General features: G+C 44.8%; 1 protein-coding gene across 2 annotated transcripts in view; it reads left to right on the top strand.

Moving 5' to 3' along the window:
- FAM110B (family with sequence similarity 110 member B) overlaps positions 1–27,715 on the top strand; it is a 174,847-nt gene that overhangs the window by 33,317 nt on the left and 113,815 nt on the right. Inside the window, exons 2-3 of one of the 2 annotated variants that reach the window (XM_051844496.3) lie at positions 4,126–4,221; positions 11,995–12,259. The gene's annotated coding sequence lies outside the window, so the exon portion shown is untranslated. The remainder of the gene's footprint in view (positions 1–4,125; positions 4,222–11,994; positions 12,260–27,715) is intronic. The other variant, XM_051844495.3, reaches the window with a different exon arrangement.

Genomic DNA, 27,715 nt, shown 5'->3' on the forward strand with positions numbered 1-27,715 from the left:
TGAGTTTGGGGCTATTATGTATCAGGTTGCTAGGAACATTTTTGTCCAAATCATTGTATGGGATTCGTGTATTTAAGTTTGTCTAGGATATATACCAAGGAGAATTGCCATATCATGGGTAAGTGTATGCTTACCTTTAGGAGAAATTGCCAAATTGTTTCCCAATGTACCTGTAACATTTTGAATTTTCTACTAACTTTATATGAGAACCCTAGTTGTTCCATTATCCTTGCAAATGCTTGGTATCTTCAAGTCTTTTTTTTTTATTATTTTTTAATTTTTTGACAGGCAGAGTGGACAGTGAGAGAGAGAGACAGAGAGAAAGGTCTTCCTTTTGCCGTTGGTTCACCCTCCAATGGCCGCTGCGGCTGGTGCGCTGCGGCCGGCGCACCATGCTGATCCGAAGGCAGGAGCCAGGTGCTTCTCCTGGTCTCCCATGGGGTGCAGGGTCCAAGCACTTGGGCCATCCTCCACTGCACTCCCTGGCCACAGCAGAGAGCTGGCCTGGAAGAGGGGCAACCGGGACAGAATCCGGTGCCCCGACCAGGACTAGAACCCTGTGTGCCGGCGCCACAAGGCAGAGGATTAGCCTAGTGAGCCATGGTGCTGGCCTTCAAGTCTTTTAAAAATTCAGCCCTTCTGGATGGTTATGTAGTAGTGTCACATTGTGATTTTATTATGCATGTCTTTTTTGAAGATCACTTCCTGTTCATACTTGGCATTTATTTTCTCGGTCCACATCCTCTCCTGTTCCCCCTTCCCGCCTCCCTGTTTTGGGTGATCCATAGCTCCAGGAAGTTTATTTATTGTTTGGCACTGACTTCTAATACCATTGGTGAGCTTATGTGAAGAAATACTGGGAAGGTATTTTGTTGCTTGGTAGTTTTAAGAAAGCAATCCTTCTTAGTGGATTTTTGGTTTCCTGATCTGTTTCTACCTTTCTGGTTTTTGGGCATTCATGGGACAGTTCTGTCATGTTGGCCTGTGTTAGTTTATCTTTCCTGGTTTCCTTGCATATGTGCTGTCCTTCACCTGCATCTATGAGCTCCTGTTCCCTGGGAAAGCCACATGTGAATTTACCGACTGCCTCTCTACACACACTCCCATATACACACCCACTCCATGCAAACCCTGCCTGTAGTGCCACTGCGAAGGCCTCCCTGGGAACTCCATTTGTTGGTCTGCTGGAAGCAGGTCACTGCTCATGCTTTTTGATTCCCATGTACCTCACACTGTGTGGTATCAGTAACTGAGGAGGCAACAAAGGACTGTTGATGATAGTGGGCTTCTCCCTGGGTAAGCTGAGTGCTCTTAATGATTCTGGAGTTTAGTATATGAGTTCTTTCTGAACTGATGGATCTAATACCCATCACTTTACATGTCTTTGTTTAAAAACTGTGCATGTAAGCATTGATTATAGTATGCCTACATTTTGTTTGATAGCTATCTATGAAATATAGTGGAAAATGTACTATAGCAAGCCTGTGATTATGACTTGACTATGAGTAACAGAGGGAAATTGTATTTTTAGGGTAGATGTATCTAGGTTAGACAACCCAAGAGTATCCAATTTTAATTTCAGATTTCACATAGGCCTAATCTAGCCTTTACTGTGGTGCAAAAGGCTTAGTAAGCTTGATAATTTTGAGCAGTGGTTTATGTTGACATGAAGTTGAGTCATCAGTGTGTTCGTGCTGTGGAGAATGGTAATTCTTTACACTAAAATAGATGAAATTATAAACTCTTAAAAAGGTAATTCATGGGGGCTGATGCTGTGGCATAGCGGGTAAAGCAGCCGCCTGTGTGCCAGCATCCCATATGGCGCTGGTTCGAGTCCCCGCCGTTCCACTTCCAATGACACTCTCTGCTGTGGTCTGGGAAAGCAGGAGAAGGCGGTCCAAGTGCTTGGGCCCATGCACGCATGTGGGACACCAGGAAGAAGCTCCTGACTTCGGATTGGCCCAGCCCCAGCTGTTGTGGCCATCTGGGGAGTGAACTAGTGGATGGAAGACCTGTCTCTCTCTCTCTTTCTCTCTCTCTCTCTCTCTGCCTTTGCTTATCTGTGACTCTGCCTTTAAAATGAGTAAATAAATATTTTTTTTAAAAAAGATATAATTTATGGAAAATATTGAATTGGCATCTAGGAAATCTGAAATGTGTGACTTCTTGACTCAGCTGTGTGACTTTGTGACAGTCACCTAACCCCTCTGCACTTTCATTTCCTCCTGTGAGAACCGAATTCCCTGCAGGAGGTAACTGGAAGATTCCTGAATACTTTTTATTAGGATGGTTTTGACCTCACTGGGAGGATAAACGCAGTCTTAAAATTCTTCATATGTGGTGTTAATCCATATTCTTACCATAACTGTGCGACTTTTCTCTCCCTGAGTCAGTGTGGCAAGGGTTAAGCTGTATACTGTTTGCCCTCTTCAGAAGTATGTGAAGGAAAAGACAAAAGCAAAATAAAAATGGAAAAAAATTTTGCTACAAATTTCGGCCAAAATGAAAAATACTGAGTGTGCATTATTACAATACAAAGTGCTTTCTTTGGTTGTGATGCATCAAAATCTAGTGGGGCCCAAACATAATTTAGATACATTTTTTCTAACATACCACTAATAGTATGTGATTTTTATGAATTTGGAGTTCTGAAAACCCATATATGAGGAGGCTTCAAATATTCATGGAAAATTTGTATTATGAGAAAGCTGTGAATAGACTTCATAATTTTTCACACCAAAGTAAACTTCATTTACACTAATTTTCCATGAACTTTTAAAAGTACCCTTGTACTCTGTCTTAGCAGTTGAATAAAAATGTTATATGTAGGTACTAAAGCAACCAGAGCCATGGAATTGAGTTTCTATTTCAATCTAATACTAATTTTTATTTTGTATTCTCATTGAGCCCCTTAGGCTCGGAATGGACAGGAGAAAGTAGGCTGTTTGGAAAGTTTGAAAGGTGAAAGTGGGATGTATCAGTCTTAGTTGTTATTTAAATAGACATTTGATGGGTTTTTTTTTTGAAGCTGTAAGAAAATATAGGTCATGATTTTGCAGCTTTACTCATAAACATTTACACATCACTCCAGAAAGATGATGCTTGTTAGGAATCGGGCCCAAATCTGAATGAATGGTCCTTAACCATCATCTCTTGGGATCTCAAGTGCTTTCTTGAAATGTTTTACTATTGGTTACTCCCATAACCATGCAAAATACACAGTGAATCTCATAAAGAGGGTATCTGCTGCACTCAGCACGATTTTCTTCCCCATCTGCTGGCTCCTGCTTCCAAGTAAACAAAGACACACTGATGGCATCAGTGACGAAAGCAGATGCCAGAGGAGAAGCCGGGTATAATTTCCACCGCAGTGTTTTCTCTTGAGTTACCAGATGTCTGGAGAACAATCACTTTCATGATTCATCCAAGTATCTCCAAGTACAGTCAAAGTGGTCTTCTGTCCCAGGGGCCTGCACAGGCATTGCTCCTCCAAGGGCCTCAGTTTCTCCCTTTGAAACTTGGGATCACATTATTGCTGAGCCCAGGCAAGTGCCTGGGTGAACAGTCAGTTTTTCCTTCCTGAAAATGATATATTGTGTATTCCAAACTTGACTGCCTTAGACTGCAAGGTCTGTCCCAGGAAGCAGCTCCCAGACTAGGAGGAATGTATCCTTGCTTGTGGGTTCACATCCAAACTGCTTCTGGCAGACAGCACAAGCGAAGTTACCTTGTAATATTTCCCTTCCTTGCAAACTACCAGTTCCCAGGTCAGGTCTAAGATCCGATGCCTTTCCTGGTCTGAGAGGAGGATCCCTCATTTCCTGCAGGTGCTGGGAGCTGGAAGGATGGAGGAGTCCCATTCAGCAGTGATGACACTGGAGTGTTGCAAGCCTGGGCTCCCCCAGGCTAATGACCATGCACTGGCTCTCATTTGGTTTCCTCTCCACAAACAAAGCCTACCTCATACCCCATTGTTTGTTTTCTTCTGAAACCGATTTAAAGTTTGTTAGGGCAGCTAAATTAGAAAAGGGCTTGGAATCCAGCTTTTCTCTAGATTATTAGGAAGCTGTCTCTATCATACAGTTTCCCTGGTCTAATTTTTAATCTGTGTTCTTTTCCTTGTAGAAATCCTAAAATCGGAGGTCCAGAACGTTGCTCCTTTTTGTGAGTCTTGAACTGGCAGCTGTCAGGACCCTGTAGGACCTCAAAGGGAAATAAAAGGTAATTCGATTCAAAATGGTTGACTGTATGTCTGTGTGATCATAGGGTAAATGTAACCCTTCCTAGGCTTCACAGAAAATCTCAGTATCCCATCCCTTGTGTGTTCCCAACTTTCCCATTCTTACTCACGTTCCCTTCCCTCTGTCCCCCATTTCCTCCCTCCCCTCTCCCCGTCATAAGCTATGTTCATTAGCCAACATCGACGGAGTCTGGCCTTCCCATGCTGGTCACTGCTCTGAGCACCTGTGCCTTATCCCTACATCTCACGCCCTGGCAGGAACCACTTGGTAAAAATGGCTGACAGCTTTGGTGTGTGCTGGGGAAGTTCAGACCCTGCCACTGTGCCCCAAGAGGCTGGACCTGGCACCTGCCCCTCCCTCTGTCTTCTCTCCATTGGTCCAAAGATGCATGTGCTTTTCCCAGCCCTCTCTGAGCTTGCCTGGATGTTTGCTTGCAGTGTGTTTTTTTTTTTTTCCTGAGAATTCTAAACACTCTGGATATTTAATGGCCACAGCTTGGACTCTTAGAATCAGAATTCCTCCTGGGATTAAGTAAACCACATTAGTGTGTTTCCCAACTAGTGAATATGTGAGCGTCCTCACTGGACAGAGGACTGGTAGATTTGTTTTTCCAGTTGCTAACACAATACAAAGATTGCAAGATAATTGAATTTTTTTTTTTTTTTGACAGGCAGAGTGGACAGTGAGAGAGACAGAGAGAAAGGTCTTCCTTTTGCCGTTGGTTCACCCTCCAATGGCCGCTGCGGCTGGCGCACCGCGCTGATCCGAAGCCAGGAGCCAGGTGCTTCTCCTGGTCTCCCATGGGGTGCAGGGCCCAAGCACTTGGGCCATCCTCCACTGCACTCCCTGGCCACAGCAGAGAGCTGGCCTGGAAGAGGGGCAACCGGGACAAATCTGGCGCCCCGACCAGGACTAGAACCCGGTGTGCCGGCGCCGCAAGGTAGAGGATTAGCCTAGTGAGCCGCGGCACCAGCCAAGATAATTGAATTTTATGGTTGCATAGCATAGAATGTGACCTTCTTGTCAAAGACAAAATACGGGTCACATTTGGGTGTACATCCCTTTACTGCTTTCCTCTCCACGCCCATACTGATGTTATTAATAAGAGCATTCTATCTGTAATATGTGCCTTAACCCTGAGTGCAAATACTTGGGGTAAAGACGGATTAAGCAATTCCACTAAATATCACACCTCGTCTTGTTCTCAAGCCTCACTAATCCAGGGCTAAATGGTGACTAGTGTAAACTGGGGACGGCAGGTGCTCCCACGTGCTTGGTTTGCTGTGCCGTGTATTTTGTAGTCACTTCGCATTGGAAGGCACTTCCCTCCCATCGCATTAATGGCATGTTGGTCATTGCAGCCTTGTGGCCCAGTCACCCACCATGAGTGCGCTTGTCTCAGACGCTGGGCAGGAGTGGTGAAGTTTGCGCTCACCAAAAGTCGTGAGTGTCCACTCCAGCCTGGCCCTTTTGCAATCAGCTTCATGCTCCTCCGTGCCCCTGTCTGTCGTCAAACTGAGAATGGTTAGGTTGGCCAGGGGATTGCCAGTGCAGTGGACTTGCTTCTGCTGTGACTGCATCTCACCATGGCTCTGCCTCCCTGCTGGGGTGAGCAGCACCCCTCACTCCCCAGGCTCACCTACGTTAACTGGCTGCCCTGCTTCTACCCACTTGCTCACGTATTTGCCTGTGCCTGTGTGTTGCCCCTCTGGGGTGGGCCTCTCCCTTAACAGCCTTTGTTACCCCAAGAGTCTTCTATGGTGCACTGCGGGTCACAGTGCTTAAGCACCAGATGACTGCACGGTGGACATTGGACCCCTGTCCAGACCTGGGCTCCTTATTCCATGATGCCTCATGCTCTGGCCAGTCTGAAGCCCTGTCCTTGGGGTCACGTGTCCAGCGACCATTGATTGAGCTGTGGTGGGAGCTGTGATTTTTTTATGTTGAGCTGTTTCACAGAAACTGACAGTGTCCACTTGCTTGTGGGTTGGGGAGTGCAGTTCCTGGCCCCCTTCCTGACTGCTGACACAGCTCTTCTTATGGGTGGGGACAAAGGGACAGGCTTAGAGACCCAAGCTCCCCGGCACTGGTGGGTGTTCAGAGGATCTGGTCGGTTCCCTGGGCTGGCAACACGCAGTGTGTACAGCCTTGGGAGTGCTGTTTACTCTCTGTGCCCTAGTCTCTTCATCTGTCGTATCAGGATCATAATAGTGCTCATATCCTCGCGTTGTTGTTGTGAGGATTAGGGGAGCACATGGCTGCAGGGCCTGGCAAGGGGGGAATATTTGATACAAGTTGAGTTTTCCTCATCTGTAGATCTGAAATCCAAAAATACTCCAAAATCCAAAACCCATGACCACACGTGGCAAATTCTACAGCTGACCTCATATGATGGGTCATCGTGAAAACACAGGCTCAGTACAATATATAAGGTGCTGTGAATATAAGGTGCACATCCAACGTAAATGAATTTCATATTCAGGCTTTGGTTGCATCCCCAGGTTGTCAGTCCTAAGCAGCTCAATTTACTTACTGATTTCATTACTATGATCTGCAGAACAGAGCTATTGTTGTAACACTCAAAGGTTGCAGTAGGTGTTGAATGAGGTGGTGTCTATAAAATACATTGGGAGGGCTCAGGGCATTTGCTACAAATGAGCACTCAGCCATCATAGTAAGATAATAATAGTGTCAGCAATTGTGTTCAGAATGGGATGGATGTTGTGATTTGGAATGCTGGCTAATATCTAACAATTGTGGGGAAGAATAGCTACAAATTCTGTAACTTTAACAGTTTATTCAATCTTTTTTTTTTAAATCTATTTATTTATTTGAAAGAGCTACAGAGAGGCAGAGGCAGAGAGAGAGAGAGAGAGATGTCTTCCATCCGATGGTTTGCTCCTCAGATGACCGCAACTGCTGGAGCTGAGCCAATCAGAAGCCAAGAACCAGGAGCTTCTTCCGGGTGTAGGGACCCAAGGACTTGGGCCATCTTCTACTGCTTTCCCAGGCTGTAGCAGAGAACTAGAACGGAAGTGGAGCAGCCAGGATTGGAACCGGTGCCTATATGGGATGCTGGCACTGCAGGCCGGCTTTACCTGCTACGCCACAGCACTGGCCCCCAGTTTATTAAATCTTTATCTACATTCATGAAGACTTTGGCTGTGATTGGCTGTTGGAGTGAATATGAGCTAAATACTGGGCCAGTGTTGTGCTGTGGACTAAGCTGCCGCTTGCAGCGCCCCATCCCATGCTGGCTGTTGTGCTTCAGTCTGGGACCACAGTCCAAGTTCTTGGACCTCTGCCATACATGTGGGCGATGTGGGTGGCGTTCCTGGTCTCTGGCTTTGGCCTGGTGCAGCCCTGGCTGTTGCAGGCATTTGAGGAGTAAACCTGTAGGTGGAAGATCCATCACTCTCTCTCTGTCTCTCTTCCCTTTTCTGCCTTTCCACTATAAGATGAACAAGTCTTTAAAGTTAAATGTTCTGAAAATCCTTTAGCTCTCAGTAGTGCCCACTTTGTTAGTATAAAGGGTAGTGTGTTCCTGTGTTTTTATTAGATTTCAAAACCAATAGGAATAGAGATAGGATATTTAATATTGGAGTCCATTGAACTACTCGTCTTTGGTCACAACATGCATACATATGCGTAATATTTTACTGTCTCTTGTGGTGTAATGCCTTTTGATGTTTTTATATGTGAAGTATATACTGAAGTGAAAGTTTCTGAAAACCAAGGAGTATAGCTACATTGCTACTCTGAATGGTGTAGATTAGTGAGATTCCCTGCCTCACCCCCCTGCCCTGCCACCCCCAACAAACAGGTACACAGTCCAGAGGTAGCCTTCGATTTCAGCTCTCATTGAGTTAACCTGCTCATCTGACTTTGGCATTGATCTGGCCTGAATAATACTGAAGATCACCACTTAAGCCAGGGTGTATTTTAATATCTGGTTGTGTACAGCTCTTCAATCTGTAAGGGTTTGAGTTTTTCTTCTCCAAGTACTGAGTGCACTGATCTTTTCAATTAAAGTTTCATTTTCCTGATTGGAATCTAATCATCCTCTCCTTGTGTTATTATTTGTTGCATTGTTTCTTTGAAGAAGAAAGATATCTGATGGTATGTTTTGGTTCTTTGACACTGTTAATGGCACCATGAATGTCTTGGCCAGTTTTTCAGTGGCATTAAGGACATGAATGTTAAACATTTTTCACCAGAGTCTACAGTTTAGGCTGATGAACCTTCTACAAAGCCTGCTTTCTATAGTCGGTGAATGCTGCTGTCATGTACTTGTAAATGCATCGTTTCACCTGCCTTCTCTAAGTGGACATTTTAAAAGTTTATTGATTTCTCATGTTTCCAGTTTAAGTTGCACACAGTAGTCACAATACTGCAACTGGTAATGTTCACAGTCTCTCTACATTTTTTAGTCGCCTCCCTTTTCAGGGAGCGCTGTCCCTGGCAGTGTTTGCTGACTTGGCTCCTCAGTTAATTGGAATTGGAAACCAGCCATTGCTTCTCCGCCTTTCTCATTGTTGCCCGGGGCCGGGCCCCCAGGCCTGGGGATCTTGATTTCCCCAGGCTTGCTCCACTCCCGGCAGGTAGCATTTCACCTCTGAGGCTGCTCCTCTTTCTTTGCAGTCTGTCAGCTGCACAGATAGGCATCACCAAGGCATGACATAAGCAGGGACTGTCTGGGGTTGAAATACAGGCTGTATTGGGCCCCTTGAATTCCAGCTTGTTCTGCTTAGTAGCTCACCCAGTTTTTGTTTATTAATCTTCAAAAGGTCCTACTTGGAGGATGGTGGAACCTCCTGAGAAAGCAGGGCCTCCTGCCCTCGCTGACAAATGACTGATGACACATACGTGCTTTGGAGCCCCTTTTTGCTTAAATATTAAATCTCAGGTATTACTCACTCTGGATCAGCTGACAAAGCTTCCATCACTCCTTGCCATCAGCTCTGGGACCTTTCTTGATGACTCTTTTACATCATATTTTGCATATGAAATCGTGGAGTATTGAAGGGAGAGTTGTTAAAAATTTAACTCCTTGATATATTTTTAAGGATTTGTTTATTTATATCTGAAGGTCAGAGTTACAGAGGGAGGCAGAGAGACAGATCTTCATTCATTTTTTCACTCCCCAAGTGGCCATAATGGCCAGGGCTGAGCCAGGCCAAAGCCAGGAGCCAGGAGCTTCTTCAGGTCTCCCACGTGGGTGGCAGGGACCCAAGCACTTGGGCCATCCTCCACTGCCTTCTCAGGCATGTTAGCAGGGAGCTGGGTTGGGAGTGGAGCAGCTGGGACATGAACCGGCATTCACATGGGATGCTGACGGTGGCTTTACCCACTATGTCACAATGCTGGCCCCACTTCTTGATTTTAACAATGAAGAAAATCCAGATAATGTTCTGATTGTCTTTATGTAACCTATCTTAGAAGAATGCAGTGAAGGTCACTTTTCCTGTATTTATTCTTAATATAGACATTCTTTGTCCACTAAAAATATCTATGGAGAGGATAGGCATTCGGTCTAAGGGGTTAAGGTGCTGCTTGGAGTGTTTGCCTCACATATCAACGCCTGGGTTTGAGTGCTGGCTCCACCTGGATCCCAGCGTCCTGCTAATGCATACTCTGAAAGGCAGCAGATAGATGATTGCTCAAGTGCTTGGCTCCTTGCCATCCACTTGGGAGACCCAAATTGCTTCTCGGCTTTGGCTTGGCCCATCCTCAGTTGTGGGCATCTGGGGAGTGAACCAGTGGATGGGAGATCTCTGTCTCTCTTTGTCTCTTGACATCCTTAACTTTTAAGCAAATAAAAAGCAAATAAATACAATTAAATAATATACTTGAGAAAAGTAACAGGTGCACCAAATCATACCAAGGTGGTGAGCCCCATGGCCGCCTGACTAAAGGCAGAGATTTGCCTCCCTCTGGGCCTGCAGGAGAAGCATTTACCATTCAGGAATTCCCTAAACAGCCCCATGCTTGTGGGTGCTTATTCACTGGCTCCCATAACAGGTGTACATCGGGTATCCACAGTAGCGTGCTGAAAAGACAAAACCCTGGTCTTTGAGACACACATAATTGTATTGGCCAGCATTGCTGTCTGATCCCTATTTCTATAAATTTAGCACTGGACTGGGCCAAACCAGTTCTTTTTTACAGAAATTCCCTGAGGGAGCTGACGAAAGCCTTATCAGTGTGTGGTATTGGATGCCTTATCAGTGTGTGGTATTGGATGCGTTGTCTGGGATCAGGTTGGGGCTCACCTGGCTGGGTGGGCCGTCCCATGGCCTTGAATCATCCTCACTCTGAGATCCTCCTGTGTCTGAGTCATGTTCATAATGCAAAGCGCTATCTTAAATCACCCTGAATTTGACGAGAAGTAAGAGAGTGATTGTGGTGTGTCCAGTGTCCAAGTGTCCCGAGGCAGGGACAGAGGCAACCATGAACCACCTAAGCCTGTGTTCATGGCCAAAATTTTTGTTTCCAGCTCATTTCCTTTCCTTTTCTGCCAAACTTGTCGCCATCCATGCATCCATGTAGGAAAAGTAGCATCAATGTAGGATCCCACCGGATTTTGAAATTTCATTCATTGGTACTCTACTCACAATTGAAAAAAAAAAAAACAGTCATTAAGAAGTGATTTATGTTTTGTAGGCCATGTTAGGCACCAGACCTGTCTGTTGGTAGCTAGTAGAGCTGGAAACTCAGAGCTCAGTCTCTGTCCTTCCACCTGATGGTGGTTCAAGTTCAAGTTGCCTAGAGCAAGGTCAGCCTCCTCCTTTGAAGGTTGTCTTTTGTCCTGCACACAACTCTGTTCTTTTTGGGTGAACCTCTCCATTTTTTTCTTCTCTACAAAATACTTCCCTTTCTGTACTCTTGATTTAGACTCAACTTGTCCCAGAATTCCTCTAAATTCTGAAGCAATTCATTTATTAAACATATGGCTGGCAGAAGCAGTTTGCTTTTTGTTTTAAAGGCATCTCATTTTATGTCTGAAACATCCGCATGAAGGAAAGCTCATGTCAGGGACCTCGTGAGCACCTGGCATTGTGTGTATGGCGGTTGGTATCCCAGAGATGCATCGTGGCTCCTGGCCCGTTTTTATCACTGTCACAGTCACACCTAGAGCTCAGATACTTCCCAGTGGTCTCCCCCAGATTAGTCCTGGAGGAAGGGACTCAAACCTTTGTAGCCCTGGCCCCCAAACCACTTAGGAAGACTGCACCAGAAAACAGAGGCATTCACATTTTAGGGAATAACACTTACTTCTATATAATTTTAAGTATGTGCTTCGCTTTTTTGCTAATATTTGCATTATGAGCCTTACAACTGTAGTTAAGTGGCAGGAATTTTGCCTGGTGGTTAAGATACTGGTTAAGACACCCATGTCCCTTAACAGGAGTGCCTGGGTTCAGTACCTGCTCAAGCTGCCTTCTTGCTGATCAGACCCTGAGCAGTACCGCTGTTGACTCAAGTGACTGGGTTCCTGCCACCTGTGTAGGAGACCTGGGTTGAGTTCCTGGCTCTTGGCTTCTGCCCTGGCCAGGGTCTGTTATAGGCATTTGGGGAGTGAACCAGTGGACAGGCGCACTCTCATTGTGTGTTTCTCTCTTTCTATCAAACAAATATTTTAAAAACTGTAATTTAAAAAGCAGGAGAGTTTCATTAAGATCAAGGGAGGTGAATTATAACAAGCAGAGCAATGGTTTTCTTTTTTTCTTTCTTTCTTTTTTTTTTTTGACAGGCAGAGTTAGACCGTGAGAGAGCGAGACAGAGAAAGGTCTTCCTTCCGTTGGTTCAACCCCCAAATGGCCGCTACGGCTGGCATGCTGCGCCGATCCGAAGCCAGGAGCCAGGAGCTTCCTCCTGGTCTCCCATGTGGGTGCAAGGTCCAAGCACTTGGGCCATCCTCCATTGCCTTCCCGGGCCACAGCAGAGAGCTGGACTGGAAGAGGAGCAACCGCGACTAGAACCCGGAGTGCCGGCGCCACAGGCAGAGGATTAGCCAAGTGAGCCACGGCGCCGGCCAGAGCAATGATTTTCTTAAACTCAGTTTTTCATGAGGCCGCAGATGTCTACTTAGAAAATTTTCCATTTCAGCAGCATGTTGGTATATGATGCTTTGTTGCTAAAATAAATTATAATTAGGAATGCATGTGTTTTTAAGCAAGGATTTATAAACAGGAAAAAGGTTAATTGCTGGACACACCTCAGAGTGAACGTTAAGTCGAAGTGTTCTTCCCAGCAAGAGCTAGGACCTCCCTTTACTCTAAAACAGGATGATGCTCTCACTCTTACCCTAGGCTGTTCTTTCCCATTTGAACATTGTCTCATGACTGTGTGTCATTAGTGAGTGGTGATTCTATCAGCATGTTAGCAGGAGTCCTCTCATGACTCTGTGTCTCCCTCTCGCAGCGGGAGTTCACTCCTGTGCAGCTTCTGCCTAGTTGGGGTGAACAACAGTCACAGAAACACAGGTGGGGAAGACAGTGAGGGCATTACCCTAGGTGATGAAATTCACCCACCCTGGGGCTCGCCAGCTGTCACCCACCTGTGACATTGATGTTTCGTGCCTCACTAATTGGTGAGAAAAGATCTGGGGTCAACGGCAAAGTTCCTGGTGTTAACCATCTGGTAAGTTAAGTCTTTCCCTAAATTAGTGCATTTGTCTCCACTTTCTCAATTTCAGCTGTAGGCCTTGGTAGTGCCGTAGTGACCTGAATTCCATGCAGTTGACAGACAGCTGACTTGTACTGTTAGCCAAGAGGCAGCACTAAGAATTGAAATGATTCCCTCATGCTCTGGCTTTCTGGTATGAAGCAGGGTCTAGCTCCATATCTTAGCAGACTGTGGTCTCGGGGACACTGTATAGACTCTACAGGCCTCAGTTTCCTCTTGCTCAGCATAAGAGGAAGGTTAAAATAGGCTCTGATTTCTGTTTCCATAAGACGTGCAGGTTTTGATTTGACTATTATAAGCAGGCAGTGAGTTAGAACGAGGAATGCTATTGCACCAAAAGCTGCTCTTTCTTTCTCAGATATCGTACACTCAATCCAGTGAATTGCACTAATTGCATTTATGATGAAGACTTGCCAAAATCACAGATGTTAATTCATTTAAAAATAGCACACATGCATTTTTATTAAGCTGTTGAGATACAGAGTTTGGGCACTTCCTCCTGATTTTCTGGCGCGATCCAATGGTGGTGAGGACCGGGTGCAGTGTCAGCATCAGCCAGAGATGATGCTGTGGGACCCCCGTTGGTGCTAGAGCTGCATTTTGCCCAGGTCAGCACAGCATACCTCCTCCTAGTTTGTGTAGATGTCTAGTTTACCTGGATTTTTTTACAGTAAGGATTTTAATTTTGCACAATGGAATCCCCCTGTTCTTAAGAGAGGTGATCAGTGGTAGAGAGGAACTTGGGCCAGATCCTGTGTGCACCATTGTGGATAGGATTGCACTTTGTCTAGTCCATGAGATGCTAGTGTGAGTGTCGCTTGACCTGTTGCCTGTATTTAATGTTCTTTACGAAAACATGTTTCCCGTGTTCCTGCGTGTGGTTTGGTTTCTCACTATCTAAATTATCATTAATCAGCATCAAAACGGGTTATCATCTCCTGGCATCCTAAATGAGAATTGAAGTAGATAAGAAGTGTCTGTTAGCCAACCTGTCAGCACTTGCTCTGATTTCTAGGTGTTGCACTAGACTCTGTGGAAGTAACCAGCTCCCTCCAGCCTGGGAAACTTCGCATCTTCATGCACACAGCCTCCTCGCTCAGGCCACTATTTGCACTGCATTGACTGAGCTGCTGGTCTGAGGGAGGAGGGTGGCACACCAGGGATTGAGCTGATATTTAGAGAGCATGAATGAAAGGAGCAGTTGTCTCACCAGGACAGTGCCCGGGGGGCCTCTGCAAGAGCCTTGGGACAGTTACTGTCTTGCGGGACTGAAGACTTCTTGGCTGTGTTTATGTAAAGAGGAGTTGTTTGTCCATGGGGTGTGTCCCTCTCCAAGAGGAGTGGTGGCCAGTAAGGGTGCCCGTCCTTGTGCAGCAGCAGTGGTGCGTGGGCCCAGGTGTGCTGTGAGGAAGGCTGTGTCAGGAATTGGGATGCTCGTATGGGAGTTTGCTTTCCACCCTAACTACACTCGTGCTCCCCTTGTCCTTGGGGTGTATGGTCAGAAGACTCCAGTGGATGCCAGAAATTGAAGCTAATGCCAAGCCCTATGTATGTGTTTTCCTATATGCATACCTATGATAAAGTTGAATTTATAAATTAGGCACCCTGCGAGAATAATAAAAGCAATAATAGAATAGTTATAATAATATTCCATGATAAAAGTTAAGTGAATGTGCTTTCTCTTTCTCCGAGTGGAATGCAATGTAAAACTTATGAATTGCTTACTTCTGGAATTTTCCATTGAATATTTTTGGACTATGGTTGACTGTGGGTAACTCAAACCACAGAGACAGCAGAACTACTGTATTAACTTGAGCCAGGAAGCTGAAATGTGGAACAATGTGGTCTCATGAAAACCTTCCTCTAAATCAGGAGCTTTCACTTCTGGTGTTGGAATAAATCACTGACCAGTTAGCAAACCCATGAGAAGTTCCTTCATCTCTCTGCTTTGGCTTTCTTACCCAGTAATACTAATACTAAATCTTCTTTCTTTACTTGGTAGTTTGCTGCCTTTGTATGGACACTTTAACATCTAGAAATTTACTCTTAAAATAGTATACTTATTTTTTTCATTCATACTTTTTAAATTTTTTGACAGGCAGAGTGGACAGTGAGAGAGAGAGACAGAGAGAAAGGTCTTCCTTTGCCATTGGTTCACCCTCCAATGGCTGCCGCAGCTGGCACACTGCGCTGATCCGATGGCAGGAGCCAGGTACTTATCCTGGTCTCCCATGGGGTGCAGGGCCCAAGCACCTGGGCCATCCTCCACTGCACTCCCTGGCCACAGCAGAGAGCTGGCCTGGAAGAGGGGCAACCGGGACAGAGTCCAGCGCCCCGACTGTGACTAGAACCCGGTGTGCCGGCGCCACAAGGTGGAGGATTAGCCTAGTGAGCCACGGCGCAAGCCCATTCATGCATTTTAACCAGATAGTAGCTTTGGGGCCAGTGCTGTGGCCTGGCGGGTGGGGCCGCTGCCTGCGGTGTTGGCATCCCATATGGGCACAGGTTTGTGATGTTACATTTAACAAAATAATCAACCTGGCAATTTTGCAAGCTGTAGACTCACCTGATAGCATTACAACTAGAAAGCTAATTTGAGGTTTTTCAGACATCATTCAGGTTCAGAAGAACAAGACTCCCACATATCAGAATTTAGGGTTCCACAGATATTCTTTAATGAAATACCAGATGTAGTTAAAGGCAGGCCTTGGCAACTCTCATGAGACAAGGGCAGAATATTTTGTGAATGAATTGAAACAGAGCTTGAATCTATTGTATCAGACGTGTTCAGCATTAACCAGGATCTATAGCATTTACTCTACTTAGTTTTTGGAAATAATGAGTTAACTGGCTACAATAAAAAGCTCTCTTTGGAAGCAGCTTTAATTAGTTAAAAGGCAAGGCTTAATAGTCTGCTAAAGAGTTATTTTAAAAACTAGTGAAGTGAAATTAATTGTAATCTGCCAGTAGTGGGTGCGGTGTATATCTGTGCAATTAAGATGGTTATTGCTACATTTATTAAGGAAGGAGGTCATAGCATTTGACCTAAAATGTGTGGCACACATGAATTCCCTTCTCTTAACTGCTCAAAGCAAGGCTGTGGATGCCAGGAGGAACCAGGCCTGCACAGCAGGGAGTCAGCAGCCTGTTGTGTCCCTGACAGCATAATCACACGCTGCCTTTCTTCTCTATTTGAAATTTTTATTTATTTTCATTTTATTCTAAAGGCAGATAGAGAGAGAGAATTTTGCATTTACTGATTCATTCTCCCCAGATCCCCACAACAGCCAGGCTGAAGCTGGAAATCTGTCTGGGTCTCCCACATGAGCAGGGACCCAATCACTGCCTTCCAGGGTGTGCATTAGCAGGAGTAGCCAGCACTTGACACAGGTAGTTTATTATGGGATATGGGCATCCCAAGTAGCAACTTGATCACAGAGCCAAATGCCTGCCCCTCTTGGGTTCTCTTGCTTAGTAAGCTAACTAGGAGAAACTGAAGCGTCTTGAGGGCAGGGAATTCTGCCTGTTGATTGACTGCTCTAACTCCAGGGCCTGAAATAGTCGGGAAATGCACGAATCAAGCAGTTAACTGATCTGAGTCTTTATTTGTTGACATCATGAGGCATAGATCTTACCTGTTTCCAGAACAGCTTACATTCATAAGTGATCCCTTTTAAAAATTGTTAAATTGTTAAATAAAATTCTTAATTGGGAGACAGAGCATGAGGAAGAATGCCCATTGGTTATTTCATTGTCATATGTTGGCATGGGCCATGGTTGGATCAAGACTGGAACTCGGAACTCGATGCAAGTCTCGCACGTTGGTGGTAGTAGCCAGTTCCTCGAGCCACCACTGCCGCTTCCCTGAATGCGTGTTAGCAAGGAGCTGGAGGTGGGAGCCAGAGGCAGATTTAGAACCCAGACTTTCTGGTACGGGATGTGGAAGTGCCTACCGGCAGCTTCACTGATAGAACAAGTACTTGTCCCCGTGATGCCTTTTAAAGAATCTGACCCATTTTTATGCTGTGCCTTGAGGCCGCCGAGCCCTGGAATTCCATCTGATGGCCATTCCCATTAGTGAATTACAGCAATTCAGATTTCATCGAAGGATTGAAAATTAGGAGCCACTCTAGTATGGAGTGCACACCTAGGAGTGTTTTTATCTTAAGGGACTACGTCAAGATTGTAAGGCCACAAGGCAGGCATTCCTCTAAAGAGAATGTCTTAGTGCAGTTGATTGCTACAACAAAATACCTTTGACTGGGTAATTTATAAATAGCAGAAATTTGTTGCCCATAGTTCTGGAGACTGGGAACTCTTAAGATCAAGGCACCAGCAGGCTTAGCGTCTGGCTCGTTCCTGATAGATGGCTCCTTCTGTGTGTCCTTCAGGGGGAGGGAGGCGGCTGGGGCCGCTTTTGCAAGGCACTGATTTCTTATGATCAGGGACCTAATCATTTCCCACAGATCTCACATACCACCACCTTGGAGATTGGCTTTCAACATAGGAATTGGGGATGTCAGCATTCTGACAGTAGCAGAGAGTGTTTCCTCTTTTCAGCTAAAACATCATAAAGGAGAAAAATTTGATATTCATTGAACATTGCTAGCCACGGGAACATTATCAAATTAGGTGTAATTGAATTTCTGTGTTTCATGCAATTAAATTGTCAAAACCTACTCATACTACATGAAGGTACTTCAAAAAGTTCATGGAAAAGGGAATGAAAACATGTTTAATTTAGTCCAAAGATGTTTGAAGTCATGTATATGAGGATTCTTCAAAAAATTAATGGAAACTGCATGTTTGAAAAAACTATACATGAATTTCAGAAGTTTTTGTATCAAAATAACTTAACTTTATATTTAGTTTTTCCGTGAATCCTTAGACATAACCTTGTATGTTAATATATAACTATATTTATAAAAAATCCTAACATTAGCAAAAAATCTTAATATTAATTTTTTTAGGATTTCTAGATTCTTAAATCTTCTGCATACTTTGTGGCCATTCTGAGGAGTACCCATTTCAGAGGTGAGGTCGTTGAGGAACAGAGGCATTAACTGAGATGTAAACTCGAGATTCATGATTCTGTGTATTAAGTCCATTCAACTATATTGTGTACACCAAGAATCTTTCTTAGGTACAATGTAGTCAACCATTATTAACAAACATGAGATAACCAGAAAGTCTTAGTAACACACATGCGCGTGCACACACACACACACACTCAGATTGGATCTTTAAAAAGGTATTGATTTGTGTTTCAGTGGGTTAAGCAAATTGCTTGCCACATCAACCATCCTGTATGACTACAGTTTGAGTCCTGGCTGCTCCATGTCTAATCCAGCTCCATACCAGTGCACCTGGGAAAACAGCAGATGATTTCTCAAGCACTTGGGTCCCTGCCACCCATCGGGGAGACTCAATGGAGTTCTATGCCCCTGACTTCTGTCTGGCCTAGCCTTGGTTGTTGCAAACCAGTGAATGAAGGATCTCCGTGTCTGTCTATCTCTGTCACTCTGCCTTTCAATTAAGTAAATAAATCTTTTAAAAAATGAATGGAAAATGCTTTTTATGAACAAACTGGGAATGGCGTTGTGGCATAGCAGATTAAGCTACTACCACAATGCTGCCTCCACGTGCTGGTGCCAATCCAAGTCCTGGCTGCTCCGCTTCCAATCCAGCTCTCTGCTAAAGTGGCTGGGAAAACAGTGGAAGGTGCCACAAGCGCTTGCCTGTACCCATGGGAGACCTGGATGGAATTCTAGACTGACGGCTTTGGCTTGGCCTAGCCCCAACTACTGCAGCCATTTGAGAAGTGAACCAGCAGGTGATTCTGTCTCTGTATCTCCCTTCTCTGTAACTCTGCCTTTCAAAAAAAAATCTTAGAAAAAGAAAAAAAAACTGCATGGATTTCAAACATTCTTACAACAAAATAAATAGCTAATTCCACTATCTATGAACTTTTTGTAGGACCTGTGTGTGTGAGTGTGTGCATGTCTATGTATTGTGAGTGTGTGCATAGAATTTCCCCTTTGCTAGTTAAACTTTGAGGTCTCAGAGTGGTGATACAAAGAAGGAGAGGTATTTTTATATCTTACTATGGAAGAGGAGCATTTCATAAATCTTCAATTTGTATCACTGGATTAATTCACTTTTTAAAGAAGTGATCAGTGACAAACCAGGCAGACATTTGGGGCCATTTTTAAATACTACAACTACCTACAGTCTTGTAGTGGACTGTGCTACTGTGCTGGATGATGGCTGTGGGATCCCAGCTAACTATGCTGGATCTGAATAATTGTGTAATATGTGACGATTTCACAAATAGTGGGAAATCTGCCCTATGGTACATAGGGTCTTAGGATCTCCCATTAGAACTGAGACTGTTACATTTCTGAGATTTGTGGAGCTAGGGTCAGTGTTGTGATGCAGTGGGTTGAACCATCACTTGGAACACAGGCATTTCAATTCGAGTCTTGGCTGCACTGCTTCTGATCCAGCTCCCAGGTAATGTGGTTGATAAGGCAAAGGAAGATGGCCCAAGTGCGTATGCCCCTGCCACCAGTGTGGGAGACTAGGAAGGAGTTCCTGGCACCTGGCTTTGGCCTGGCCCAGCCTTGGTCATCATGGCCATTTGGGGAGTGAATCAGTGGCTTGAAGATCTCTTTGTGCCTTTCAAAAAAATTTTTTTAAAGATTTATTTATTTATTTGAAAGGCAGAGTTACATAGAGAGAGAAGGCAGAGAGAGAGAGGTCTTCCATCTGCTGGTTCACTCTCCAATTAGCCACAATGGCTGGGGCTGTGCCAATCCAAAGCCAGGAGCCAGGAGCTTCTTCCAGGATTCCCACGCGGATGCAGGGGCCCAAGGACTTGGACCATCTTTTACTGCTTTCCCAGGCCATAGCAGAGAGCTGGATCAGAAGTGGAGCCGCTGGAACTTGAACCTGCAGCCATATGAGATGCCAGCACTGCCGCCTGTGGCTTTACCCGCTATGCCACAGAACTGGCCCCTGCCTTTCAAATTAAAAAATAAATATTTCAAGAGCTGATGCCATCTACAACCATAGTAGCAAACTTTCAAGTTGGAACTGAATTAGATGGAAGAATTAGGAAGAGAAAGTGTTGGTGATGGTGATGGTAATGGTATTGCAAAACAATCCTGACAGCACATTCAAGGAAACAAGCTAATTAGGTTGAAAGTGAAAACTCAGTATCTTTTGCACACATGAAGACAATAGGAGAATGTGATACTGGGCATTCTTGTTTCTGTTTTGGAGCTGTGACATTTTGCAGGAGTTGAAGTGAGAAAATAATTTACTGGGCTGGCACCGTGGCTCACTAGGTTAATCCTCTGCCTGCGGTGCCGGCATCCCATATGGGTGCCGGGTTCTAGTCCTGGTTGCTCCTCTTCCAGTCCAGCTCTCTGCTGTGGCCCAGGAGGGCAGTGGAGGATGGCCCATTATGCTTGGGCGCATGCACCCGCATGGGAGATCAGGAAGAAGCACCTGGCTCCTGGCTTCAGATCAATGCAGCGTCAACTGTAGTGGCCATTTGGGGAGTGAACCAACGGAAGAAAGACCTTTCTCTCAGTCTCTCTCTCTTTCACTGTCTATAACTCTACCGGTCAAATAAAAAAAAAAAAAAAGAAAATAATTCTTACAACCTAGGCAAGGAGTGCTATCGTGTGTTTAGGGATATTAATATTAATTAAATAGAATATTAATGCCTGAAGCTTTGGCTCTGTAGTCTGTGTTTGGAGAGGGTATGTGGAGTGAGTCTGGGGATGATGTGGTGTTTTCAAAAACAGAAGCTTTATGAGGGCCATGCCTGGACTTCACCATTTTTGTTTTCTGCACAAGTTCCAGGGTAAAAGGAAACATGATGATCTCTTCCTGTTCATCCCATATCCCTCAGTGGTCTCCTTGGAGGACAGTGGGTCTGGGCTGTGGTTTCAGGCACTGTAGCCCAGCAGCTCACCAGAGGCACCGTGGACCTCACTGGATGGATTGTAATTAATCATCCCCTTTTCCCTTCTCTGTCTGCTCCACTCCTTCTTTTTTTCCACTTATGCAAATCAATTGTGGTTGTCAGTAAACATTTGAAGAGGTAATTTCCTATCCAGTAATAGAGGAACCCTGTGCTTGCACAGTTTGTACTTGTTTTTATAAATAACTGATCTCTTGTAAAATTTGAGAGCTTTTTCTGGGCCATTGAATGTGCATAAAAAAAATCCCGAGATTAAAAATAGCTCCTTTATGTTGGAGTTAGTGTGCTTGGTGACTGATTTCAAACTTATGAAAAAAAAATTTTGTCAAAGAAGGACTTCATTTAAACTTAAGATTCTTTGTTTTAGCTCCCTTTCAACCTCTCTAGAACAGTTCCTGGCATGAAAGCTTCATGATCCACATTCCTTAGGTTCTGTGTGTGCTGAGGAAATTCAGTGTTGATTCTAAATACTCACTCAGTTATCCTTCAGCCTCGCGTGAAACTCCAGGGTACTTGGGCAAACTTCAGCCTTTGGAAAAAGTAAGGCAGCCACAAATCCGTTAGCAAACTAGGTTTTGCTGTGGTTTTTCGTGCACTTCAGAGTATCTTCATATTTTTCAGAGCATCCACAAACTTTCAGGAAAATTATCTCTGCCTCTTGTGAGAATGAAAATAGAACCATTGACGACTCCCTTAGTGCCAGTTGTGAGAGGCTGTTTTGGTGCTGCAGAATGTTTTTTGTTTAAGAGGAATATTAACCTTGATCTCACCATTGCAGTTCTTGGAATTTCTTACCTGTTGATCCCTGACACTTGTGCCCACAGAGGACTGTTCCATTACTGGGGAGGGGGTGTCCCGTCCCACATCCCCTCCTCATAGGGCATGCATGGTGCAAGCTCTGCCCTCCTCTCTCCTAACCCTTGCCCTCCCTACCCCTCTACCCTTGCCGCCTTTTCAAATGTAAAAGTACGTAACATAAAATGTACCATCCTAACAATTTCCTAGGACTTCAAAAAATTTGTGGAAGATGGAATTAAAAACTATGTTTATTTTTGTGCAAAAAATTGGAAATCCATGCATTTTTTTCATAATATGCATTTTCCAATACCTTGTTGAAACCCTTTGTAGATGTGATTTTAGATTTTTTGTGGTACCCAAATAAACTTATCTTCTTTTTAAATTTGAGAGGCAGAGAGAAAGCTCTCATCTGTTGGCTTACTCCCCAAATGCTCACAATGGTTGGCGCTGGGCTAGGGCCAGAACCGGGAGCTAGAAACTCAATCCAGATCCATCATGTGGGTGGCAGGGACCCAACTACTTGAGCCATCACCACTCTCTGCCAAGGTGTACATTAGCAGAAAGCTAGAATTGGAAACTAGAGCCAGGGATTGAACCCAAGCACTCTGATATGGGATATGGGCCTCTAAACTGATGTCGTAACTGCAGGACCAAACAGCCATTCCAAACTTACATCTTCTAATTGCATCTTTCCACAGACTTTTTCAAGTACCCTCAAAATTGTCAATATATGTTTATTTCAATTTTACAGTATTGCTTTTTTATGTGATAATTAGCCACATCTCTGTGGCTGATACAAAACTGAAAGTAGCCTTATGAAGAACCACAGCTCATCCTTCTAAAAAATAAATGCCAAATAAGACATGGAGTATCATGAGACAGTTTCTCATTTAATAACCATCATAGTAAAATAATGAGAATGAAGGTTTTCATTTCTTGGGGTCAATGTTGAGCTTGCAATGAGCTAAACTGCTGCCTGCAACGCCATCATCGCATACTGGAGTGCTGATTCAAATCCCTGCTGCTCCACTTCTGATCCACCTTCCTGCTGACGTGCCAGGAAGGCACTGGATGATGTCCCAAAAAATGCCCCTGCTGCATATGTGAGATTCCCTGGGTGCCTGGCTCCTGGCTTAGGCTTAGACCAATCGCAGCCATTCTGGCCATTTGTGGAAAGATCCTTTTCTGTCTCTCTGTCTTCGTCTCTCTCTCTCTTTCAAAAAAAAAAAAAAATAGAGATCTTTCAAAAAGAAAAGATTTTCATTTTTTTTCCTGCAAGCCTAGAGGACGGACATGAAAGATATTGGGTGTGTGTGTATTCCTTAACTCTTAATATTGAGCGTTTTCAACTTTAATTACTCTATCTTTTCCTGAATATAATTGCCATTTTACATTGCTCTGTCAGGAATGGAATGTTTAATATATTTGTTTTAGATCCAGAGCGCTCATATACTGTACTCTGTGGAAGGTCAGCTTAGTTTTAATACGACTTTCTAATTGGGAGAATTTTAGAAGTTAGTGAATAAAACAGTTGTTCCCTTTGCATGGATGCGCAAAATTTCGTAGTATTCAGAATGTCATATTATAGATATGCAAATTTAATTGAATCAGATTAAAAATTTCAACTTTTTTTATGTATGCCTTTCATATTTAAACATCCTGAAATGGATAGAAATATTTTTGAAAATACTTATTTATTTGACCTGAAAGAGAGAGAGAGAGAGAGAGAATCTCCCAGTTTACCCTCCAAATGGCCACAATAGCCAGAGCTGGGCCATGCTGAAGCCAGGAGCCAAAAACTCCATTTGGGTCTCCCACATGGGTGGAAGGGGCCCAAGCCCGTGTGCCGTCATCCACTGCTTCCCAGGCTCATTAGCAGGAAGCTGAACCCAAAGAGGAATAGCTGGGACTTAAGCCAACACTCTGATATGGGATATGTGTGTCCCAAGCAACAGCTCAAACCACTGTGCCATAACACCTGCCCCATTAGAAATATTTATTGAAAAGTAGCTTTGTTTTTGGTTTTAGTCCTTGAACATAAATGACTGTCACAGCTGTCCTAAATGGGGTCAGCTGTTTCTGTATGAATCAGTGGTCTTGAGTCTGTCTATGATAGGATGGATGGATGCAGATGGACACTAACTCATTCTTTACCAGTGTAGCATTACACTTCCTGTAATCCCTGGGCTACCCTGAGCCTTATATGTTACATATGTTACACTAATAATATACCGGTAGGGATTGCTTATTGCAATTTCTAGTAGACTTGTTTCTCTCTCTCTCAGAGATTTAGTTACAGATTTATTTATTTGATAGGCAGTGTGACAGAGAGAGAGAGGATAGCTTCCATTTGCTAGTTCACTCCCCAGATGTCTCAGCAGGTAAGTCTGGCCCAGTCAGGGCTGAAGCCAGGAGCCGGAGATTCCATCCAGATCTCCCATGTGAGAGGCAGGGGCCCGGGCACTTCGGCATTTTCTGTTGCCTTCCCAGGATCATTTCCGGGGGCTGGATCAGAGGCAGAATAGCCAGGATGCCCTGATATGGGATGCGGCAGCACAAGCGGTGACTTAACCCGCTGCCCCACGACACTGGCCCCTGTCTCCTAATACACTGAGTGTCTAGACAGCAGGGGCTGAGTCACTAATCTGTGTTTTGTTAGTGCATAGCACAGAGTAGACACAGAGCAGGTGTCTGTACCAGTAAGATTGCTTAAGGAAACAATGAAATGCAGAGTACTTATTTTTAGTCATTAATGTTTACTCCCAACGTAAAGCAGTGGCAAAACAGCCTCAACTATTTACCTTTTCTTGTAATAATCTGTGGATGGCGTATTTTTATTAACATTCCCTGGAATTATTTCTCAAGTACTTACAAAGGATTCTGTATCTGTAGTGGAGCATCAGCTAATATTTTGATGAATAAAAGATGAACGTGTTTCACAATATCTCTCACAGAAACTTAAATAAAATTATGTTGTTGATGTTCCTATCATTGATAGTAACATTAATAAAATATCACAGAGGGACTGATCTCCAGGTTAACGTTCCTGAGAAAAGTGGCTCATGTGTGATGATTGTTGAAAGAGTCACTGGCATCAAAGACTGGTGTGTTCTGCTCCCGCCCAGTTTTCAAGGCATTGTAGGAAGGACAGACTTCCTCAGAGGCCTCCTGTCTTTCTTCCTGTTCCCTTGTGGATCTTGTGATCTTGCCTGGGAGGACAGTGCTCCGAGGCGCCTTAAGGACGACGCCATTTCTGTGTAATAGGGCGAGGTGTAGAAACATAGGTACTTGCGCTTGCTGCCTGACACATTTACACGATCAGCACCTATTTCTCAGCCGCCCTTGTGTGGGCCTGATGCCCCCCGAATTTCAGCTGGACTTCTTGTTGAAACCTCACAGGGAAGGTGTTGGTCAGTGAGGCCCTGGAGGAAGAACCTGCTCCAGAGCTCGTCTGGGTGTTGGCCAGCCCGTGGTCTCTAGGCAATTAGAACTGGTCTTAGTTTCTCGAATTTTCTAGGAGCTACTTGTAATTCCTTGCCCTTGTAATTATCATTATAAGTGCCCTTAGGGACACTGCAGCTGGCAGCAGGACTTCTTGTCAAATCCCCCTCAGGCTGCAAAGCTCCTGGTTTACCCTAATCGCAGAGCATAAAATCCATGATATTTACTGTCCCAAGGACTAAGCAGGACCCGCAGTGAGTGGGAAGTCCTGCGGCCATCCTAAAATTCCGCCTGCACAGAAACCTCAGTTCAGATGCTCTGGAACTGCTAGGTTTACCTCAGGGTTCCTTTTTTTTTTTTTTTTTTTTTTGACAAGCAGAGTGGGCAGTGGAGAGAGAGACAGAGAGAGAAAGGTCTTCCTTTGCCATTGGTTCACCCTCCAATGGCCGCCGTGGCCGGCGCACCTTGCTAATCCGAAGACAGGAGCCAGGTGCTTCTCCTGGTCTCCCATGGGGTGCAGGGCCCAAGCACTCGGGCCATCCTCCACTGCACTCCCTGGCCACAGCAGAGAGCTGGACTGGAAGAGGGGCAACCGGGACAGAATCCGGCGCCCCAACCGGGACTAGAACCCGGTGTGCCGGCGCCGCAAGGCAGAGGATTAGCCTAGTGAGCCACAGCGCCAGCCCCTCAGGGTTACTTTTACTTTAAGATTCTTGGGGACTGGTATTGTGGTTGTAGCAGGTAAAGTGACTGCCTATGATGCCAGTATCCTCTATGGGCACCGATTCATGTCCTGGCTGCTCCACTTCTGATCCAGCTCCCTGTTAATAGCCTGGGAAGAAGAGCAACGGAAGATGGTCCAATTCCTTGGGTTCCTGCCACCCACATAGGAAACCCAGATAAAGCTCCTGGCTTCAGCTTGGCCTATGGCTATCTGGAAAATGAACTGGTGGATAGAAGATATTCTTTCTCTCTCTCTCTCTCTCTCTCTCTCTCTTTGTAACTCTGACTTTCACATAAATAAATAAATCTTTAAAAAAGAGATTGTTGGGGCTGGTGCTGTGGATTAAAGCCCTGGCCTGAAGCACCAGCATCCCATATGGGCACCGGTTCTAGTCCCGGCTGCTCCTCTTCTGATCCAGCTCTCTGCTATGGCCTGGGATAGCAGTAGAAGATGGCCAAGTCCTTGGACCCCTGCACCCACGTGGGAGACCTGGAAGAAGCTCATGGCTCCTGCCTTCAGATCAGCACAGCTCTGGCTATTGCGGCCATCTGGTGAGTGAACCAGCGGATGGAAAACCTCTCTCTCTGTCTTTACCTCTCTCTGTAACTCTGACTTTCAAATAAATAAAATAAATCTTAAAAAAAAAATAAATAAAGAGATTCTTGAATACTATGTTCTATGGACTGCTTCTTTCCTAACCTTACTGTGTTGCTATGAAAAAGAGTAGTTCTGTCCTTTGTATACATATAGGTTAGTAATTTAGTCAGTAGGGCTGAAGATTTGACATCTATGACTTCTTAATTAAATTAATGCATTTTTATTTGAAAGGGAAAGAGATGGAAAGAACAAGAGACAGTCAGTTGAGAGATCTCCCATCTGCTGATTCAGTCTCTCATTTTTTTAAAAGATTTATTTTATTTATTTGAAAGACAGAGTTACAGAAAGAGGTAGAGACAGAGAGAGAAAGGTCTTCCATCCTCAGGTTCACTCTCCAAATGGCAGCAATGGCCAAAGCTGGGCCGATCTGAAGCCAGGAGCCAGGAGCTTCTTCCGGGTCTCCCATGTGGGTATAGGGGCTTAGGACTTGTGCCATCCTCTACTGCTTTCCCAGGTGCATTCAGCAGGGAACTGGATTGGGAGTGGAGCAGCCCGTGCCCATATGGGATGTTGGTGCTGCAGACCAGGGCTTTAACCCACTGTGCCACAGCATAGGTCCCTGATTCACTAACTGCCTGTAATAGCCCAGACTGGGTCAGGCTGAAGCCAGGAGCCCAGAACTCATTCTAGGTCTCCTACATGGGTGGCAGGGATCTGGCTACTTGATTCATCCCCTGCTTCTTCTCATGTGCACACAGCAGGAAGTTGGAATCAGAAGTGGAGCCAGAACTGAAATTCAGGCCCATATGGGATGTGAGCATTCTACAAAGTATCTTTAGCTGCTATGCCAAATGCCTGTCCCTGATGTCTGTGATTTTCATTCATTGATTTTACACTTTTAGCCATCACCCCTGGGCTAGCTAGTTGTGGCCAGATGAAGACTGCTTAATTAGGTAGCCTTCAATTAGCATAGAAACCAAACTGGCGGGGTGAAGAGCTGAAGCCAGGGTAAGAGCTTGCATTCAAGGCCATAGAAGGGCAATGTGTTGGACCAGCTGGGCGCTTGGGAGTTGCCATGAGGTTTCTCCAGAGGAGGATGGCTTTGGCAGTTGAACCTGGAAATTGTGTAGACTGAAAGGGGAAATCAGAAGCAAAAACCTCTTGAGAGCTCGAAAGTGAATGAGCATACATCTGTGGCAAGGGAGATTTAGAAAAACATGGTGTTCTTTGAAT

The sequence above is a fragment of the Oryctolagus cuniculus genome, chromosome 6, assembly GCF_051225735.1.
Source record: "Oryctolagus cuniculus isolate XC-2025 breed Fujian yellow rabbit chromosome 6, ASM5122573v1, whole genome shotgun sequence".
NCBI lineage: Eukaryota > Metazoa > Chordata > Mammalia > Lagomorpha > Leporidae > Oryctolagus > Oryctolagus cuniculus.